The 23285-nt window shown below is 39.7% G+C and overlaps 1 protein-coding gene across 1 annotated transcript in view; it reads right to left on the reverse strand.

Annotated features, from left to right (window-relative positions):
- MRTFA (myocardin related transcription factor A) overlaps window positions 1–23285 on the reverse strand; it is a 79197-nt gene that overhangs the window by 30198 nt on the left and 25714 nt on the right. The window lies entirely within an intron of this gene.

Here is a 23285-nt window from a genome sequence, read left to right on the forward strand (position 1 = left end):
CTTCTTTGGATGCCAAGGCACTGGTGAGCAGCAGAAGGAAAAGACCCCCCCTCCCACCCTGCAGCCCTGCCCTGCTGCAATTGCAGAAGTGGCCCCCAGCAGTCAGGTTTCCGTAGGCTGCTGCAGGCAGGGGGAGAGGAAGTTGCGCAGGGTCTTGGCAGGGTGATAAAAATCCACAAAGCCAGGCCTGTTTCTCAGTTCTTTCTAGAGCACCAACTGCTTTCCAAACCATTAATATTAAAAAACAAACAAAGAGAAACACCAGCTGACAGTCCTCCAATAAACACAGAGTGACACCCCAGCTGCTAATGACTCCTGAAAACTCTAATTACTATGTGCAGATCAAACAGTATGTCAAAATTGTTGGTCATTACTTTAAATTACAAGGCTGATTTCCTTCCTCAGCTCAGAAATTCACCTTCAGAAACATCTCGTGAAAGTGAAATAGCACAGAAACATCTAGAAGTATCCTTCCACTGCGAAAGGAACCCCTTATAACTACAATTTTTCCTATTTATTTTAGCATAACAAAACATATTCATAACCTGCGTGAAATGCAATTAGCTGGAACTTTTTCTCGTGCAAATTGCTGGAATAGTCATATTTTCAACATTTAGATTRTAACAGCAGTTTCCCTTTAAACTATACAATCAAAGCAACATTCTAGATTGTTCTCAAGGCCAAAAATGTCTTCCATATGAAAGCAACCTTTCAAAACTGAAAAMAAAAATTCACATGAATTGTAGACACACGTCTCAAATCAGGACAACCTGAGTATCATTGAATCCCATTTGCAGTCAAGTCCAAACTCCTAAGTATCCTCAACATAAAATATTATAAAATTAACGGCAAGGCATCTTACCTCCCCTGGTTTAATTTGAATTTCTCTGTCAAGCTTATGTCTGTTGTATAGCCCACATAATGAAAGTCCACACGAATGTCTCACCACTCAAGAGCAAAACTGCCCTACAGTTTAACTATGTAATCCCATTATAACCCTTATGCCTCCTTTCTTACATACTTCGCTTGTTCAGTATATTAATTCCATACATTATATCCAGACTTGCACAGTACATTCCCTGAAGTAGAGATCAAAAAATTTAAGATGTCACTTCACACTTTACCTGTTTCTTTCAACCTCCTATTTGCAGTTTGCATTTGACTAAGATACATTTTCCAGTAARGGTTCTGGTCTTTGTATATTTTAAAAAAGAGATCCATCTCTTCCTTCTTATGGTTGTTTCCATAACACCTAATCATCCTTTCTTAAACGCACATTTAATTTTCTTCTTGGRATATCAGCCTTCCACTTCCATTGACTCTTGATGTGCTTTTCTTTGAAACTTACTGTCTTTATGACAGTAAGAGGAGTAATTCCTACCTGTGGAGGTACCTCCATGCACACTGTGTGCAAACAAGTTACCTCTTCTCTGTTTCTTAAGACAAACTATGATTTCTTAATATATGGATCCTTGGCAGGAAATTACTTTCTTTTAGTACATGGAAGTGAGAGAGGGAAGGAGGATGTACAGAGCACCATGGTAATTCTGTGTGGGATCAGCTAAGAGCCAGAAGGAGGAGGAGGGAACACAGAGGGGAAGGAATAAGGCCCTTCGTTTGGCTGTGAAACTGCAAACAGAAGTGGTAGTTCCAGACTCTTCCACCCACCCAGCATGAGATCGCACTCCTACTACTGCATTAGCACGAGGGCTAACACAGCTTGCAGCCGACCTGCTCACAAAGCTTCTCATTTGCTGGACTCACTTCGAGGTTACCACAACCCACATTTGCATGAGCATTTGATCTAACACCTTGCTGAGACAGTGTCAAATCTCTCACTGCCCCCATCACCTTTCGTGTTCCCCTGACTGGTGGCTGGACTCACTGACACGGCAGATACCACAGCCAAGTCAAAACAGGCAACAGTTTTTGCATCAGTGAGTTGAAGAAGATGAGCACATGGCCAGGAGCTGTAGTGGAACAAGCAGGTATTCCCCAGGACTAAAGGTGGGAGTTGGACTTCATYCTTCCAAGAGCACATTGCCACTAAGTGATTTTTGCTTTATTAGGTAGCAGTCCATTAAATCTCTTACTGCATGGCATTATTTCCACTAGTGAGCCATTTAGGGACCCATATCCATACCCTAAATTAGCACATCTTACTAAATGTATATAGATAAGGCACAGACCTATAGCATCAGGTTCCATCACACCAGCTTCAAGTGCAGATAATCTTATTATTACTCATGTCTTCCTATTTACACATCTTGTAGCATATGTTAGCCCTCTCTGCCACTTACTTGGTACGACCATCTACCTTCCCTCCCATGTCTAACCACACCTACAATTTACCTTTCACCTCCCAGAATCAGGGTTTTTCAGAAAAAACTCCTCCACACAGGTGCGGGTGGCATTTTTTGCTCTTGGGTGCACACTTGTCTTGTCACCTGTATTAATGTGCATTTTGCTCAACTGTCTCAGTCTGCCTAAATTATCTAAACCCTTCTTTTCATGCCATTATTTAATCCTCCACTGGTATTTTTTCTGTCCACACTCTCACCATCTCTTGCATGTGTTTCCAGACTGCACCAGGCTGATCTCAACCAGAAACACTTTTCTGCTTTCTATGATYTTAACCAGCTCTTAATCCAATTAAGCAGTACTTCATTAAATTCAAATATACTTCTTAAAACCAAAATAGACCATACACTACTAATTTAAAGACGTTATAAAAGTCTGTTGCACCCAGACAAAACCCCAAGCAACCAAATTTCACTCATCCAAACAACCAAATCACATTTGAGCAGACCTGTTTTCACAAACTGAAAWGTTAATCAGCATTATTATACTGCTATTCTTATCTCACCTAAATTCTTGATTAAATTTTCCATAGTTTTTTTCCTGGAACTGATAGCAGATGAATCACTCTTTACTCTCTCRCTCTATGACAGCAGTGATGCAAAATGTTGTTGGTCTTTCACTCTTCCGAAGTCTCCCTGCTGTTCCCAGATTTATTAGAAATTAGTCTCAGACAGACTGCTAGAGACCTCATGAAATGACTTAAAATTTCCCTCCTGCCTGCAGCCTCCCTTATGAATTTTCTAAATATATCTTATTTCTTTATCAGTTACCACCTATTACCCATTTTCTCTATCCATTACATGCACCTTTTATTTTTAAACCCTATGTCCCTTTACAGCAAGAAACTAGCAACTGTCAAGAGAACTAAACTGGAGAATAAAGAAAAAAGTCATTTTCAGGACCTTTTTATAAGCACTAAGTAATTCCTGGGATTTATGAATATATATACATATGTGTTAAGCACAAGTTGTAATCAGCACATAAAGCTGATGGTTTTTGTTTTTTTTTTTTGTGGCAGGGAAGAGGGCAAAAAGGACTATTTCAGTTCACTCCTGAATACATTTTGGGTTAATGAAGTACTTGGAGTTCCCAATGCCATTTCATATATTTAGGAGATCACCTGTTTAYATGTGCAAGTGTGTGAATCCTATATATAGATTAACAGATGTCCCAAGCACCAATCCAAGGCTGCTGTACATGGAGCTGAGCCAAAGGTCTAGAATGACCAGAGAAATTCAAAGACAGACTTAAGTGCAAGTCTTTCAATCACTAATGGGCAATCTTCTATTTCCTTTATCTCTGTACTTAACCTGTAAATTAATTTTCAAATTAAGAATAAATCAGGAGATATATAGGGCAGTATATAACTGCAGGCTAGAAAATAAGTTCCAAACTGGTGTCCTTCTACTAAATGCAATATTTTGTGRAATTTGTATGCTTGTCAGATTTTCCCACTCAAAACTGGGTATAATCTATTTATTTCACAAGTATGAAATGTTCCCAAATAAATTCTGAACAATGTTTTTATGTCAATAATGGTCGGTTCCAAGAATTAGTAAAACATTCCAGAGAAATCTGGGAGCTAGGATAGAGGACCACTGCCAGCAGCTTAAGAGGAGTAGAGAAGAATTGCAGTGGTGGGAGATATATTAAATGACAAATAATATTGTGATACAGCTACTATCAACAGTTACCCTGCTAGTAAAATACAGCATGTCATGATTATTTTTTGTTCATCTTAGCAAAAACTTTCTCAACAGGGAACCCACAGACATATTCCAAGACCACTCATGGCTGGTGACAGCTCAGATTAAGCAGTATATAATTAATATACAAAGGCTGCACCTGTACAGACACTTTCAGGACATTTACAACTCCAGTGGTAGTTCAGGGGTGCATTTGTAGTAAGCAGAAACAAGAACAAATATCTATGATGAGCTAAGTTGTTCTTTGCAGCTCATCATCTAAATCTGCAGCAGCGTGCCTGCCCTTCGACATACATATCTGAAAGCTCTTCTATTTCTAAACCACACTGCATTTAGTAATGTGACTAGAACTACTGCAGAAACTAGACTGCAGCTTCTGCATCTCAGCATTTCAACAGAGAAAACTAAAATAAAAATCTCTTTTCAAACACTGTCTCACATACTAGGACAGGTTTGTGACAGTAAATTTAAAAAATAGTCTGCATTTCCTGTTTTTTGAAAATTAGTGAGAAGAAGCACATGGCTGTGAACTGCAGCTTGTGGTGAGACCTTGTAAATKTTATATGGAATAGAGACTTACTGCCAAAGGGAGTCTGTGCTCACATCTCTACAAAACCTTTTCTACTAAGGAATCCCAAGTGATATTTAAGGTTGCCCAGCCAAGGTAATGATTAAGCAGAGCCATATGGTGGAATACAACTGGGATAGCATGAGCAGCAGTGCAGAACAGGAAGGAAGCAAGGCTGCTAAAGCCAAATTAAACCCTACAGAGGGGCTGAGGGAGGCAGAACTCCCTGGAATTCCGGCTGGGAAACCCATGAAAAATGGGAGAGTGCAAGACATTAAATTGCCTATCAACAAGAAAGGCTGTATGCTCACAGATATTATTTATCAATTTTGTAAATTCAGTGAAAGCAATGTGCCTGATAAAAGAATTCATCCTTGCAACCCAATCAATAAACCATGTGATTCTTAAGAGAAACTACTGAAGAACAAGTGAAATTAGCCTAACTTCATTAGCTAAACTGAGGAAAGTGCAATCGTAAGTGAAAGCAGTAAAAAGCAATTTTATGCTCATAATGGCTCACAGTCATTTATTTGTACATTGTTCAGCACCTCTGCAGAGCCCATTTAAAGCACGAGGCTACAGCATCCTCTTAACTCCCAAGAAAGCACTAATTCAGGACAAGCTGGGATAGAAACRGCTGGTTAATTCAACACCTCTACTTTTCTGTAGTGACAAAGGTATTTCAGGAGAATTTTCACTGGCCTAGTACTGAGCAGGTCTGACTAGGTTTATTTTCTGAGGGTCAGAGACCACAGACTAAGGAAATGTGGCAGTAAGCCATTATTTGCAGCCCACATACACTTACCMATTTTTCAGTTCAATGTGTATAACACTGTATGCAATGGCCTGTACGCAACCAACTGAATTACAATATGCAACAATAAAAGACAACTTTGATGGCATGGGGTATCTGCTGAACAAAAYTGTCACAGCTGTTTGTGCAGAACTGGGGCCTCTTACTCAAGTATCACAGTGTCAYGTAACTACTGCCTTGAAGGATAAAGCCACCTTTTCCACTTACCACTCGGCCAGCAGCCCTTCTGATTACACTAAGAAGATAATAATGTTCCTAGTTTCTGATTAAATAGTCACATTTGACCAGAAGCAAATGCCAAATTCAGCTTTTGAATATGCAGCACACCAGCTGTTGTTCCCTGCGGTAGCTGTATACTACATTCATGACCAAATTCAGTCCCTTGTGCTAAGAAAACCTTTGCCTCACACTGAGAAATGGTCTCCGAGCGTTTTTCAGCTGTGCCATCTTACAAAACAAATGTTGACTTGCGTTAGGTCTTTCATGCTTCAACAGGAAGACAGATTAGATTCACCAGCAAGGGCAGTATCTGTAAAACTCCAGTTGCAACACCGTTCTTTACAGAAGGAGCAAAGGGCTGTTAGTGTACCAAAACATTTGTAGTGTTTACAAGAAGCTGTAAGAAAAATTCAGCTATGACAGTTTGTGATCATTGAGTGAGTATACAATGGTCAAAATTCATTTTGAATAACTTAAATTGCAGAGGTGGATCACTTTTTCTGTTTTAGAGCTGCATTTTTCTGTTGACAACACACCCCTCGCCACATAGAATGTGCTAGAATGGGGGTTACCAACAAAGAAAAGCTATCATTTTGGGCTTTTTTAAAGGCAATTTTTCTGAGCCTAACAGCATTTTAATCCACTAACTGCTGATGGGGAATACATGCTGGCTTTGCATTTAAGCAGACTGTGCAGTTAACAGAGAAGCATTTAAGTGAAGCAGACTGTAAATGACACCCAAACTGCAGGGATTAGATGACAGTTTGCTACCCTGGGAAGAGGATGCCAAAAATTCATGTCCCTCTGTGGGGTGAAGGAGAAGCAGCAGATACACTGTTGATCCTCACAATTTGCAAACACTGTTGTTGGGAGTAGCAGCCATACAGTTCTATTAATCTCAATGCATTTTAAAGAACAGCTTGAAGCAAGCCTGGGCAAAGGGACAGTTAAGCAGAAGTTTATTTCTTTACTATTTGAGACTATCTCACATTCCACTACCTCTTTTCTCTACTGAAACAACAACGGCGGCTATTAAAATGCAGGCAGCTTCCTCCGCTCTTCCTTAGCAACCATGCTATGGAGAAAATGGAGTTTGGGAGGGTGAAGAATAGAAAGAAAATTTGGTTTGGTCCCTTCAACTGTTACAAGAACCTTTCACACTAGAGGCAAAAGCCACTTATTTATATTCATGCTGTGGTCTTCTCTCTGTGAGAAGCAGGATTGGGACCACTCTCCCTACACCCAAAGAGGAGATCTCAAGCATATCCTRAACAGGAAACAAAACCAGGATCAGGAGCAGTTCGCTACTGCAGTTCTGAGAGTGATGAAAGCAGATTTCTTCAAGGACTGCAGAAATCAGCACATCCTGCTGCAACATGCTGAGATGGAGCCATGTCTTGTACCACTTTGGGGAACACCCACAAACTCTTTATCCATCTCTGTTGTGCTTGTCCAACAGAGATGATTGGGGGCAAAAAGCCAAAGAGGAGGTTTAATCAAAAAAGCCATACAGCCACATCACAGAGGGACTTGAAATTTTTTCATGACCATCTCTTATTTCTTATCCTCTTAGGAAGTTTATGAAAGCATTAAACATTTGTTCAGATGAGAACGTGAGTATGATTCTGCCTATGTARACCTAAACCCTCTATCAAGTGATCCTTAAAAAAACACAAAAAACCCCAGTTTCTTCACCTCCCAAGCAACAACTTTCAAAATACTTCACAGTAGATTTGCTAGCAATAATCCAAGGACACAATGTGGGTCATATTGCATCGAAATTGGTTTTTTTTCCATCCAGCACTTCTAAAAGCCTTCAGACTACCAAATACCCAGAAGTTTTTAAAAGCAACTGAAAAGTACAAAAAAAAAGGAATGACTGATCAATTAAGAAGACAAAAAGAGAAAATTAACTGTCTCTCACTCTCAGAACAAGAAGGGCTTGTTTCTTGATAAAATCGCAGTCTTCAAAGCTTTTACAGCTCAAAATGTTCTTGGGTCATATCAAATCACTGACATGACATACATCTTACACATGTCTGTTGATTGTCTATATGAGCGTGTTCCAGAAGACTAGTTTTGGCTAGAAACAACCAAAAAAACAAACAAACAAACCCAGTTTCAGGACAACAGTCCTTTATTGTTGGGAGCATGCTACTGGAAGAAAAATATGAAATAGGAAAAATTTTAGAAGATGTTTTCGAAGGATGTTGGAATACTGTATTATCTTTTAATGAATCAATCTTATGAGGCATTAAGTAGTTTTCTTAGTGGAGACAGAAAAATACAGGTTCTTTGACACAGTTAATTCAGCAGAATCAAAAATCCCAACCTACAGAGAAAGTGGTCCCCAAAGAATATGAAATCAGAAGCACTTACACAGTCAAAAGTAAAAGGATCTATTTTCATCCTCACATATTACCACAGGGTCACTGGCTCACAGTGTGAGCAAGAACAACAAGCTACCTCAGCAGGTCATTTTTGAGGCTTCATACCAAATTTGATACATGTATAAATCACATTAACTTAATGGATAACATAACATTAATTTAAAACTGCATTTAGAAGATAAAACMTGCATTTACAGCAGTTTTCATTTTGTTAGGACACAGCGCTATAAAACAAAAAAAATCAGTACCACCATCCAAGTACCAAGACATAATATAATCTAAGCTCCAGACAGGACAGAACAGTTACTCCTGATTAGTGGTTCTCCAAGGCTCAAGTCAGCATTGGCTTTGGTGGTAAAATATGCAGATCCCAGAGGAAGAASCAGTTCACAGCCTTAGAAGTTTACTTCTTTACTTCTGAGATGAGTTTTCAATATTGCACACAATTGAATGGGTTTATTTCACAGTTGCTATTCAGGTATATGACTCCAAATAAATGCAAACTTGTTTATTACTATGAATATTATGCTGAATTTTGCAGGGTTGTTTTACTGTTTATTTATAATCAGGACTAGCAGTTGCATTTTACAGCGTTTACCTTTATTTTCTTCCTTCATGACTCAACTCCTGCCATTTCCATTAAACATACAAGATTTAATGGAGAGTTAATGCCATTTTATTCACTACTACTTTTAAATGCAATGCCAGTTTTGTCTTCTTTGATATTAAAATTTTAAAATCAGATACATTTGTTATTATTAGCACCCAAGTCTTTCTACTGAACACACAGAAGCCCACACTTAGTCATAAAATCTTGGTACACCTATWATCCATCTCAGCTGAAACTGTTAAAATGTAACTTTAATAAATAAACCTGAAATACATGAAACATGATCTATTTAGTAAGATATGCAACATGTAAAAGTGCGCAACAAGCTTGTCAACAGGAAAAGTTGGTTGGCTTTCTGTGMAGGGTACTGATTCTTTTAAAATCATTTTGTCTCAGTAGTACTGGTTAGGTGAAAACTAAGCATGTGAATAACCAGGCACATATCCATATCTATGGAATCTRGCTACCATGCAATATCCAACAAGATGACCTGTAACAAAATACCTAGGTGGAAAGGTCTAACTAAAATTGACCCACTGGTATCATAATACAGTAAATATTAACTGTAATCAGTACTTGTTGATGCCATCTATATATCCATTGTTACTATATATAGCTGGAAGAGAAGTCTTGAAGGGGGAAAAACAGAGACAATTTCCCAGCTCCCTGTGTAAACTTGAGTCACAGTYTATAGTCATTTGTACTTTTCCRTTAAACAATGAACAAGGAGGAACTAACATTGCCCTTAACCAGCTTGCAAAGAAGACCCTAGAAAGAAATTCTCCCAGATAATTTAATAYGGCATGGCAGATGGGGACAAATGAAGAAAAAAGAAGGAATGRCTAGACATATCCTGACAATTAGATCTACAGCTGTCTACTAAAGTGACAGTACAAAAAAGGCAAGCTAGACAAGAAAAACACAAGTTCAAACCCTTTTCATTTTTTTCTTGGAAAGATAGAAGTATCTCTGCCTATAAGAAGAAAGAGCTCCAATCATTTTGTTTTCTATAAAAAAATATACATTGGGAGTTGTTTACATTCTTTAATGAAAAACTATACAGAAGGAAAAAACCAAATGTTTGAAGGTACATCAGAATCTGAATAATTTTTCATTTCTTCTAGAACTCGGAATTCAGGAGATGTGTTTTTGTGGGTCCTAACAAGGAGAAAGAAAGTCAAGCACTGAGACAGTGCCCAGACACAGCCATAAAACACATGATCGATTATACATGTTTATAACACTAAAATTGATGAAGAAATCTTTCCATGCCTCTTGCAGCAAAAGGGACATGGCCAAATATTTTTCCTTCATAGTTCTCCTCCCACACTTCAATTTCTGCTACAGCAGAGTGCTCGAGTATACTAACAGCCTCAGAGATCAAGGTCACAAACTTCCTCAAACATTTCTAAGAGATTGGTTTTGGCCCAGTGATTCAGCCTTCCTTCTGCCACAGGGCACCCTCTACAGATACAGGTTAGAAGCTCCCTTCACAGGAATCATCTCACGGTCAAGATACCATCAAGAATTTCTGTGGCAACAGCTGGGACACCTTGACATATGAGCTGTGTTTTTGGGTTTTCCACTAAAGCATGGAATAATTCTACATTTCCAAGACCATTTCAGATTTTTAACCACTAAAGATGATTGGTTTACTGAAATCAAATACAAATGAGAGCAAATGTGGTTTTACACAAGTAGGGAAAAAATTACTTAGAAGTATGCAAATTTAAATACAAAACCAGCATTTCTTTAGAAGAAATAATTATTAGTTATATAGGGAACTCACAAAGCTGAGTCTTATAATTTTAAATCAATTAGTTTGAGCATCTCTGAGCTTCAGCTGGTTCATTGTGCTGACAGTTATTTCATGGGACATGAAACAAAAGTGGTTTTGTCCAAGGTACATAACATGCAAAACAAAGATTCAGAGCATTCTTTATCTAGCTAGCATTCCTTTTACCAGCTTCTATCCAAACCCCAGTATTSTCTCTTAGCTAGAAGTTCAGGTGGATGCTACAAGCAATTACCATATTTTTTTTAATTCATAGCAGTTAAAAACATCTTTGCTGTTTTCTCAAAGACTGCCAAGAACACATGCAACAGTCATGGCATCTGAGGTTCAAATAAAGATCCTGGCCTCTGCACTGCAACCATCTGRCACCTTCTTTATGGTTTAAGTACAAATTCTATTAGAATTCTGCTCCTACCTGTAAAAAAAGTTAAAAGATTCAGCTGTGGCCATCATATTACTCTACATTAGAAATCAGTTCCTCCACAAGAGCCGATTGTGGAAGCTGATCCCCAGAATTTGCATTACACATAAAAAGCACATCAAAGTCCCTCAGAATCTTTGTGCTGTGACTATACAACATCTATCTACTGGTTTTTTATCTCCTTTCTTGATGGATATTTACTTTCTTCCAAAAAAACTCTGGATTACAGATCTACACGACTGACTTTTGTGCATTTTTCCACAAGAGAAGATCTGTAGGATTGAACAATTCGAGCTTTGAGGCTTAACGTGCTATCATAGCTATAAATACTTAAATAATATAATTCTGTGTAACAGGTCAATCAGCAAACTAAAAAAACCACAGCAGTCCAGAATGGCCTGCATGACCACTGACTTCAGACTGGTAGACAAATTCTGCAGATGTTTAGCATGCTACTGCTGGCTCAGTCCTCTGCTGAAGGGCACAGAGGGGACTGCCAGCAGCAGCAGATTACACACACTTCAAGATTCTCTCCAATTGGTAATGGAGGTGGGCTTTCACTCCATGCACTGAACAAAAGCAAGTGAAAGGCACACACATTTCTCTTCGGTTGATTCGTCCAGCAATGAGGCAGGGAGGTGCCTGCAGGGGACAGCGTTTGTAGCCACTGTAGTTGATTCACTGTCACATGTCAGTCCTGAAAATCCTCGCTCTACACTGCCTGCAGTCAATGTGACAGGTTTTACCAGCAGCAGTAAAAGAGTCTCTCAGAGAGACACAAAGGTACTATTAGTTTATCATCTACTTCTAAAATACTGTCTTCYGCTTCTGAAAATGGAGAATTTGACATCAGAGCGTGGAAAATGGCTACAAGCAAGCTTAGAAGGACMTTCACACCTAAGTGTAACACAGAGGCATGAAAACATAAGAAAGTGAAAGTGATGAAGAATATCCACCAAAATAAGAAACAAAGCCCACAACTATTTGCAGAGACAGGTTACAATGTTACCTGTAACACTAACCAAATTATACAACAGAATTTCTGTCTTGTATTCTGGCTCCAGCACCACTGTGAAATTTGCAGAGAGGAGTAACCAAAGAACATATCTACTGCCACATTCCATTCCTACAAAAAACAGCTATAATCTGCATGCATTTACTGCCAGGAAGCTACAGAAACTCTACACAGAGGAAGTCAAAAGTCGATCTCTCCCTTCTGTCACCCAGAGAGCATCACTCAGCTCTGCCCCCAGTAAATCAGGTGGGCAGCACAATCTTTGTGCCTGACAAGTGTTGCAGAGAGGGAGGTTACCAAAAAGATGTTAAATTGTCAGCTGGTACAGAAGAGTTRTTATGGGAAATACCCTCAGAATAGTGACAGGCCTTTGAGCTGCCTTCAGGGACAGAGACCACAGAATGAGGTCTGTATAAGCATGATTGCAACAGATGATTCCTGTCCCTATGATGGAGAAAAGTCCATCATAGGCACTTACACTGAAAACTTTCAAAAAGCTGTCTTTCTASAAAAGGTTTTCTCTACAGCTGTTTATTCCTGAAAGCCACTTTTAAAATACGACTGCGTAGAAAGCCTGGATTTCACCAATTTTCACTGTCAATTTTGCAAAGAATTTATGTACCAAAGCAATATATCCTCTTCCTTATCACCAACCTCTTTCACATTTCTTGTTAGCTGCATCAGGCCAATATAACTTTAGATGGCATAACTGCAGACTGGAAAGTTCAAATCTTTGTTCACTTGAAAGAACGTTGATTATATTATAAGCACAATAAACTCTGACAGAGGGTCACCAGCACAGTTCTTCTACCCATCTCATCTCCCCTGAATACACTGATGAGCAAAAAACATTGTGTAGGTCTTCTTAGCAATCACCATACTGCAACATATTTCAGCTACTGCAGGTCTGCTCTTAGTTTGGAGAGATACCAGGTTAGTAAATATTACATAATGCCAGGGAAAAACATCATATCTACTTTTACTAGCTCAAGTAAAAGAAATTATGAATTCTGCTCCAYGTTAATGCCTTTGGGCAGATTATGTATCCTGCAGGGTCTCCTGCAAGAAAAAGAAGCACAATTTGCCCCACAGGCTCACTACGTGTTTTAATTTGATAAACCTAAACTACATCAGGAGTCATATCCCATTTTCTGCCATAAGTTCCAGAGGTTCATGCCAAGRAATGTGCTGCTTTTACATTTTGGATTGAAATTTATTCATGCAGCAGGTGACAAAATAAGTAACTCAATGCTCAGAAAAGACTAGAGATATGGGAGYTGGGGCATGAAACGAAAGATCTAAGCGGGCAATTATTTTTGGTATAGATATTCACGAAGTTGTTGATCAATGACTTGCAGGTGCGACAGCATGATGAAAAAATCAGAGGTGACTACTGACAGATCTTGTGGATGATGAAACTACTGAGAAAAGATTTATACAGGCAGCCTGAGGTAGATCCAAAACCAGAAGGAAAACATACCCGTCACTGACTCTCATCTTTGGGCAAGGACTGTGAGCAAGCATGTTAACTCCAGAAGTTGTTTCTGGATACAAAGAAAGCAGTTTGAATTTAAATATCATAGTTCCATTTTCAAAAGGAGCATTTGCTTTTCAACAACTCYTAAGAAGTCTAAGCATCATTCATTTGCTGTTTAAAAGTATACATAATGATATTTTCTTCAAAAATAAACAAYAGATAATTATGAAAAAAAATAATCTAAAAGCCACCAAAGCTTTTTCAAGCTTTATTCAGATATTAATGTTTCCCAGTTGCTGGGATTATCAGTACCTCAGCACCACTGCCACTGAATATAAAGCTCAGTTCAACTGTGAAGAAAATTCAGTTGACAAGGCAGGAAAGTACTTACTGGAAATTTTACTTGGTATCATTACAAGTTCAAAGCATTGTCTACATAAATGCTACTGACAGCTGTACTCATCGCACCACACCCAGTTTCTATTCTTTTTTGTCTTCTGCATGTGTTGAGTCCTTACATCTCGGCTCTTGCAGATTCAAGTCCGTAACTCTTTCCTTTTAGTGTTACTTTGCACTACAGAAAGCACTGTAACAGCCACTTTTGACAAATTAAGTAGATCACAGTGTGGTAAACAAGTTAGCTGCTGTCTGTCCCTCTCCTCCTCCTCTTCCCATTCCCAGCATGAAAATAGCCAAGGCTAAAGCAACAGCTGGGGATCATTACACTGACACGAATAGGTCAGTAAACTGCAAGAGGGGAAAACATGTCATATCCAAAAAAACCAAAAACACATTAGAGCATCAGGACTGAAAAACATGTGAATTCAACTCCAGGGATAATGCTATGACTCTTCTTCCACTGATAACAACTGATTTACAAAAATTCTGGTCATTCAGTGYCACCCTTTCCCCAAGCTTCCCACTCATGTCACTGAGTTAACACCCTGAAACACCTCTAGTCCTCACAGTCAAATGAGGCACACTGGATATTTAAGCAAAAGTAAATTTAAATTGACAGCCAACTTCAAACCACTTCATAAATATACAGTTACCTTACCTTCACTGCGCCTCTTAAGCATAGTCACAGGCTATGGTTGCAGCAAGAGGCTAAAGGGAGTCTGGTGGGCCTCTGGATCTGCCATAAGAAATGCCAGCAGATCAGCTGCTCATACATTCAGCACATTTTCTTTGTTTTAATGTGTCAGAGCACTATTTGCATAAATAATTCCAAACAGTGGGATGCATTAGGCCATARTTCAGAAAGGCATCTGTGTGTTTTGCGACTGGTTTCTCACACTGCTTATCCATGCATTCATATGAGGCATCACTCACACATCTCCCACAGCTTCAGGTCCACTCTGCAGCAGGAAGACACAGATCACCCTTCACAGAAAAATGTCACCCTGCATTCCTGTGAGATGCCTTGGGCACAGGGGCTGCCCTCTTGCTGGGGATCTCCTTGGGACTGAGAGTTTCCAAGTCTACACATGCAGGTTTCTTGATCCCCCCTAGATAAGGTATGGCCACAAGCCATCTGGACCTTCAGGAGCCCACAGYTGTAATGACAGTAAGGTCTAGATTACTTCTAAAGAAAGCTAAATGTTAACAAGCACTTGCACGACTCCCAGTCTCTTCAAAGTACTGAACAGATATTAATAGTTTAATCAAAGGCTAAGCTAACTCAAATTACCTCCCATTTGCTGTGGACCAAGAATGTGCACACAGTTAGTGCAGATCAGATGGCATGCAGGAACTTGTTCCTGTGTCTGGGCCCTGAGATACAAATCTTGGAAAAAGACAGGTGAGTTTCACTGTCAGCTCCCAAGTCACACTAAACATCTTTGAAGGGACGACTTGCCAAAAAAAAAAAAAAAAAGTGTTTCATTTAAAAGCAACAAATTAAAGACGTAGCACAGAAGTGGAAAAGTTGGAATTTAATTTTGCTTAATTCTAAGCACATTCACATGAATGCTAACAGGGTTTTGAATAGCTTTCTGCAATTCCCTCTTCATATCTCTCATGAAGGTCTACTACACTGTTGCATTAACTGGTCTGGCAACTACAAACTGGGCTCTAGTATTGAAAACTAAATACTTCCAARGCATTCTTGAATAGCAAACATGTTTATGGATTCCTGAAGTCTAGGAATTTTGCAAATAACTGCCCTAACACATACTTTGAAAAATAAAAGCTTAAGTTCTTATACTTCTACATGTCAAATCCATTTCTGTGTAGAAAGGATGACCAGTTCCCAAACTTCAATGTCAAATTCTAATAAAAAAAAAGATATAAATCATATTTAGGAGACATCTGTTTTCCAGAAACCAGGAAGCAAGATGTAGTCTATTCTAGATAGCTGCTTCTCATGAGAATCATTAAGAGAATAGGTATGAGCATTGTCAGYGTTAATACAGACAGCCCTTATTTGCCCAGTTTTATTAAGAGGTGATAAAGAGTGAGGAAGAGAAATGCATGCAATTTCTGTCTTGGTGACAACAAAACTAAGCTGTCTCATTTTTATGGGGACCAAAAACTAATGCACAACTGTCATTAGCTTCAGCTCAATGCAAATTCTGGACTTCCATAAGGGTTTACACATGGGTGCATCTGTTCCTCTGCTGTCCCTAAGATTTCGCCCTGCAAAATACAGTGCCTGCTACAGCATAAATACAACATCCCCAAGACTGCAGGAGACTTGAACGGAGCAGCAGCAGTGCCAAAGGGTTATTATTTTCCTCATCTGACATGAACGAGGCTGGCAGCATCTATTTCTCTTCCCCAGCGTTCATTCAGTAGCATTTGGTGGAAAGCAGCTTTCCTCATCACACATGGTATTAGAGTATCATGAATTAGCCATGGGGTAGGCTGATGGTATTGCTGGACTTTGCAGAGTCAATGTAGCTTTTCCAATAACCAGAATTATTCAAGATTTCAATGGCCTTAATTTACTTCAACTTGAGACAGCAACAAACCTTTTTATATTGATTAAAGTAAGACAGAATTGCTTCTTCCTTGTTCTACATGTTATCCCACTGTACACCTTGTGATATTTAGTGACTCGATGAAAGATGTATATCCTGGAACATCCAAACACAAAGCGCYCACCTTCTGTGAAAATCAGTGCTTGCAAATACAGGACAGATGCAAGTTCTGGATTTTAAAAAAAATTTTGATTTTTTTTTTTCCTCTGAAGATTGATATGCTGCAGCTCTATGTCTCCAGAACAAGATAAAGAAATCTGGATATGCTGCAGCTCTATGTCTCCAGAACAAGATAAAGAAATCTGGAAACACTGCATATACTAATGGATTTATAACTCCTGAACTTGAATTTGAGGACTGTGACTTCGGTCTTCTTTTCCTTTCCCATATTCTTTCAACAAATAATATTCCAATGAAAACATGCAACCTAAATAGTAATATTTTTTAAAGTTAACAGCAAGCTAGCTCTTGATAGATGTTGAACAGGCTTGGTAGGGGGAGTGACAATCAGAGGCAGAAACCTAACAGTTTTGTTTGGCARCTTCAGCAGGCCTAGAGCTACGTACCAGAGAAAAATCCTCCAAATGCAACTGCTAAAATCCTCTTCCACACACTGGCCATATTTATGCAACAAACATGGCCTTATTCTATCCAGATTTTTGTCCTCAGTGCCTACCCCTCCCCGACCTTTATCTTACTTAGCTGTCCAAAATGCCAGAAAATTATTTCCCCCTTTTTTCTGATGGCATTACTCGCTCTTAAAATCAGTCATCACTTTATTCTGAAGCCACTGTCCTCCAGGTCATTGTTCACTTCTGCAAGTTCCTATTAAAATTTCACTTGTAGCTAGACAGATCAAGAATTTCTGACAAAACATAAATCTTGCTGTTTGCCATTGGCTTTTTGTGATGTTCTGCCATTCTWCCCTGTAATTTTTTCGCAGTTCCTCTTTGTTAATATTTATTATGCTGCACACTATGAATGGATCACTGCCTGTTTTCATCTTCTCAATCTTTTTCAATCCCTCCAGATCCTCTTCTTTTCTTCTAGGTATCACTCTCTGAACTCTGACCTCTGTCTGTCTGCATAATTTTTCAGAATTCTTAAATCCTCATTAAAAAGTTACACATATTTGCAGGAGAATACCATTAACTAAAACAAAATCCTATTTACATATATACCTCACACTCCTTGTACACTCTCAAAACAAGAACATACAGAAACTTAAAACATGATACTCTTATCTTCTTCAAGGCAGAGTTGCCACTTCAGAAAAAGCCTTTAAACCTTTAATGGAAACAGCTTTAAAACATTGGTCACAAGAGGCCTACAGACATAGAGGAGAGGAAGAAATCTGAAGTTTGAGATCAAAGCTTCCAAAAGGCCAGTGAAATTGTCTCAAGATCTCAGCATTACAAGCCACTACATACACAACTCCAGGCTTGTCAAGTGACACGCTTGAGTGCCCTCAGGGACAATAGGTCACAGGAGTCAGTGGGAAACACAAAATCTGGACTACTGCCCAAACAAAAAACAGGCAGATTCAATATGCAGGAGAAAAAAAACCCACAACACCGCCAAAAARCCCCAAYCCACAAATGAATGATACAGTGCCTACAACAAAGAAAGCAGAGCCTGCTAACCTTCTCGTAAGCTGTGGTATGAATCCTGATATGTGCTTGAACAGCTCTTCCCTTGCTTTGACACAGTCTCTGCAAGCGGTACAATCCCGACATAGGCAGGCTGGAGTGTCTTGGCTTTATCCAACATATTAGACGAAATCCCTGGACCTGAAGGCAGATTCTGTAACACAGAAGGCGTCCCAGGCAACTGGAAAGGGTACTTAATCCTCACAACAGAGCCAACTGCAATCCCTCTCTACCAGGTTTCGGTCACTGCACCAAGCGGTAGAGCAGGAAAAAAAATCAGTTTATGCTAGATTCCAAGTCTGTGCTTGCATCAGAACAGAGAGGTTCTGTAGGCACAGACAAATCCTGACAGCCAACATCTAAAGATTAAAACCAGCAAGGCTCTTGGCAAATTTTTTTTTTCCTATGATCTCAAAGCTCAGACAGAAACTTCACTGTTCCAGGCAAGCAGCTATAAGCATTTGGGAACCCAGTATACAGAGCCCTGCTTATCAACAGATGCGTGGACTTCTTTGTGGGGCCACTTGCAGTAACAGCCAACCTCACTCACCCAAAATAGTGAACAGTTGGTTTCTCTACTCACACTGCAGACACCTGCCAGACAGGCAGTATCATGTGATTTGAGCAGTACCCTCTCCCCCTGCATCTCCCGACTGTAAGCACGCTGTGCACACAGCTAAGGAGAACACCATTGCTCTGAGGGCAGAAGCCACACACTTTTTCTCCCTTCTTGCTTAAACCCTTAGAAACAAGAGTTTTAGCTGYGAAGAAATTGAAACTGATAATCTGAGAGTTTTTGTGTGTATTTGCTCTGAGACTACATACAGGTAACAGAGGCTACTTCTGTACAAACACATATTGTTAGCCCTTCTTCACTTACATCCTTTCTCCCAACCCAGCAGAAACACCTCCCTGAAGATAATCTGCAGCCCCAAATCAATAACCCTCTACTGCAAGCACTAGAACTTCAGAATCTCTACAGTCACCTCATCTGGAGCTTATTTCATGTGCATCATGAACAGATGCCATATGGTTGACAAACTTTGATAATATGTACTGCCCATGGTACTGCATGGTACTGGAATTGGAAGTGGCCAGGGAAAAAMATGTTCCATCCGAGCAACAGCCAGGAGGTACTCTCACCAGGACAGCTGGTAGCTTTGTTATTTTTGAATTTTGCTAAGCATGAATCAGAAGAGGTGCAATGAAGTTTGGGGTGAAAATCAATTTTAAAAAGCAAAGATAACTGCATGGACATTACAAAAATAAAGAGATGAATACTCTAAACATTATAGTAACAGTCTCCAATTCATATTCTGTTCCTGTCCCAATCAAGACAAAAAATTCTCATCTCCAAAGAGTTTGAGAGCATTCAAGCGATTTTATAAAACGAAAACACGCTTCTTAAAACAAGGCTGGAATTACAATTACAGAGAAAAAAATGTCTCTAATAATGAAACTAATATCTAAGAAAAGTAGTGTTCAATCAAATGCTAGATGGCACCAGTGACATTTCTGACTATTTGCAACAGTAGTCTCCTTAGTTTAACATATTCAACCTTCACCCAGGAAAGAATCCAAACTCTAATGGTCCTATAAATAAAAAAATACCTCTGGTGATAATATAAAGATCCATAATTGCACACTCCTAAATTACCAGCATATATTCAATAGGTATTCTCATCTTAAACTTAGGATTTGTAAAAGTCAGGTGAAGTCTTAGTCTCACAGTGAACTTTAGCCAATAAGGTCAAATTACTGCATAAATAGATGAGCCTGGTTTTGTGTAAGCATTAGGGCAYAGTGGAGAACTGCCTTGGGAAACAGACCCAGCACACCCACACCATAAGAGTGCTAAAAGACACARTGAAGGAGAAGGTAAAGGTACATATTGTCCAGATCTCCCCTTTCAGCAGCAAAACAAAACTGCACATCGAGTCAGGCCTGATACTCTGAGCAGAGAGATCTCATAATTACTGTACTAACTAGGGAACAATTATCCAGTACCAGACCAAGTTCTACTTTTCTTGGCAAGCAAAATCTCAATGGTAAGTATGACAAGGTTCAGCTACAGAGGTCAGACCCTGCTATTATTTTGCCAACCTTGGCCTCTGAGTTAGCAGGTCTCTACAGCGTACAAAAACTGGGAAACGTGAGCTACCTGCTCTATCCAGCAAACCAGCCAATACCCAGGTATTGCTGAAACAGCCCTAAGGCATTGTCCAAGTACTGATGAAGAAAACTTTAAGAATTGGTGAAGATCTGATCCTTTCAACGCATTATTGCAGAGCTGCAGATATGTAGACCAACAGACATTTCTTTTTTCCTATGCAGAGAACAGCTGGGATAGAAAAATACCTGACAGACTCAATGTAGATAGATAAATCTATTATTTGCTGAGCATGATATTCTAAAATTTTGTCTTACAGCATCAAATTTGTCCTACAGAGTTATTTAGTGGAAGGAGCAATTATCCAAATTATCTGAGCCACAGCATTCCAAAAAAAGGATGTGGATAATGTCCTCCATGATATGAAGACAAACTCCAAAGTGCCCAGATTGGAGGATACCTTCAACACATGAGCAAGCATTTGTGGGGTACCTCCTTGCAAAGCATGGACTCTAATAGATCAGTAAAGGCCAAGAGCAGCCTTTCTTGTATGAAACACTGACACCATTTTCACTTGTTTATAAGCATCAAGAAAGTTTTAAAAGGTTTAATTTGTTTTTCTGGATCCTGATATACTGGTAAGAGTCCTGAAAGTCTGATCAATGATCACATAGACAGAAATATCAATGCACAGTACGAACAAGTAACTTTGACAGTTACTCTGAAAATAAGCAGGGTAGATTGGAAAATTCATTTCACAGCAGACAGAATTTCCAACAACAGTTTCAGTTGATTAACCACTCCAGMAAAGTAGGATCAACCCCCACTAATGCATGCCCAACATTCAGTGTCTTGCACAACTGTAACCCTGGAACTGGCAGAAGWACTGTTGGCAAAACAATCACCTTTACCAAGGGGTCCTAATATTTGCCAYAGATTTCTCATCTGAAAAACATCCGGCCCAATTTTTATAATCTATCCATAAAACATCAAAAGGAGCTGTACATCCTTTGACTTTCACGTATGAAATGAGCTACAGACTGTGGGGATGTATTCTTCCTCAAGATGCTGCACCARGTGCACACATGGCTTGCACAGGGCCTTCTGAGGCCTAGTGGGCACAGAATGCAACACTTGTATTTGAGGTACAACTACCTACGCACTCCTTTAAGTAGTGAATAGGTAGTGGTACCTCAAATACACACAATTTTTAATGAATTCATTAATTTTCTCTTGTATCTTTCTATCTTTAAAAATCTAGGAAAGGGAGAGAGGGGCCACACCAATCTTGACATAGGACAGACCTTGAATGAGCTCAACTGTAACACAAAACTGCATCATTAGGTTTTTTCCCCCCAAAAAAATTGCATTTTTAAATTCARATCAATAAGCAAACAGAAAATGTGCTTACAACCTCCATAAGTACCTTAAAGTGTGCATTTTTTTCCTCCTTTCACCTCCAGTTCTGTCTGAAGTTCAATGCAGGTTCTTTTCTTTCCCCCAATAATAATGTTCTCACAGGACACAATGCCTGCCATGATCTGCATGCAAATAATTTGGTGATGAAATATAAACGAAGTACTGCTAAAAACTRGCAAACAGCTGCAAAACATGCTCACTCAGGCAACATGAGAGAGAGCTCAGTCAAGGTCTAACCCAGACGAATACTAAGAAAGAAGTATAAACCCATTACATTTGAAGATTTGTCTGAGATTGCTCGCAAGCAGACAAAAGCTGGTAAATAACAGAATGCTGCAGCATATCACTGTAAAGCTTTGATGTCYTACAACTCAATTCATTTTATATTTCAAAATAAATACAGACTTCACACTGACGCTTCTATTGCTTATTTCTCAGCTAGGATCACGTTTATGTAATTCGCTGTGGATATTCCCAGGATCCACCAACTGTGCCTCCCACCAACAATGACCTTTAGGAAGAGGAAGAAAAGCCAGGCTGGTAGCATTGTACATTTTTGCTTCTCCAGTTATTAGGAAGAGCCTGAAGTTTACCTACTCTTATCTTTTCAACCTGCTGGTGACAGTTAGTGCCGCCAGTCAGCATTCAGAAAACTCCTAGATGTGACAGGTAGCCAAAGGTAAACCACCATGCAGATGTAAAAATAGGTCACAGCAGCAGGAGCCATGCCTGGGAACCTAAACSTTTGTTGCAGCTTTTAAGCAGCTCTTCAGTCTTCCAACCCACTCTGGGATATACCACCACCCCTGCTTTTGGCAAGTTGGCTGTCATTGAGCTGTAATTACTGTGAGCTGAAAGCATAAAAATAGCTACTGCACAGGGTGGAAAACCTATCAGATGATGTCAATGCGAGTTTTGGGCCCTCCCTTCCCCCACCTCCCCCCCCCCACTTCCTTTCCTATGTCACTTTCTCATTACCTCACTGTCTCTAATTCTGAAAGTGCTTCTCTCTGCATCTTTCAGCTGTCAAAGTGAACTTTACACAGCAGCTAGAGCCAAATCAACCCCCAGCCCATATATAAACTCTGCCACCCACTCCATTCTTTGGGATTCAGCCAAGATGTCAGTTTGCCTTTCCCTGAAAACACACAGCACATGAAATCCTCGATCCCTATCTGCAAAACACTGGACCGAGAAGAATCAGTTCAGCCCAAGGAATGCTACTCTGATCTGCATTTGATTAACTCCGTAGATAAGCAGTTTCCAACCAGCAAGGCAAGTCAACATGGTAAGTGAGGTGTGGAAAGGCAGCAGCAGCAATCCCATCCCCCTCTGCTAACACTGAGTAACTCAGCCCTGTCTCTCTCCCAGGCTCGGCAGACCTGAGGAGCAAACTGCGCCGGAACAAAGACAAAACTTTCGATTTCCCCACCTCTCCCCTCCCCAGACCAGGAACTCAGATGCCAGTGTTGCAGAGACTCTGGAAATATTGCCACAAGGACTGAAAAGAGGAAAAGGAGAKAGAGGAAGGGAAGCAGAGATGTTGGTTCACTAATGGACCATGCCTCCCGTCCTTCCTGCCTCCAGGACCCAGTGCACTGGGCAAGCCGGGTGTGATTAAGAGCAGGAAATGGTCCAGAAGTCCAGACCACTCTAGATCATGTTCAAACAAAAGCACTATGTAGCATGTGCTCTCGATACTACCACATGTGAGTGTTACATCTGCTCAGGAGGCATTGCCTATGGCACC

This window comes from Malurus melanocephalus, unplaced genomic scaffold (assembly GCF_030028575.1).
Source record: "Malurus melanocephalus ecotype Western Australia unplaced genomic scaffold, MMel_1.1 scaffold_17, whole genome shotgun sequence".
NCBI classification, from domain to species: Eukaryota; Metazoa; Chordata; class Aves; order Passeriformes; family Maluridae; genus Malurus; species Malurus melanocephalus.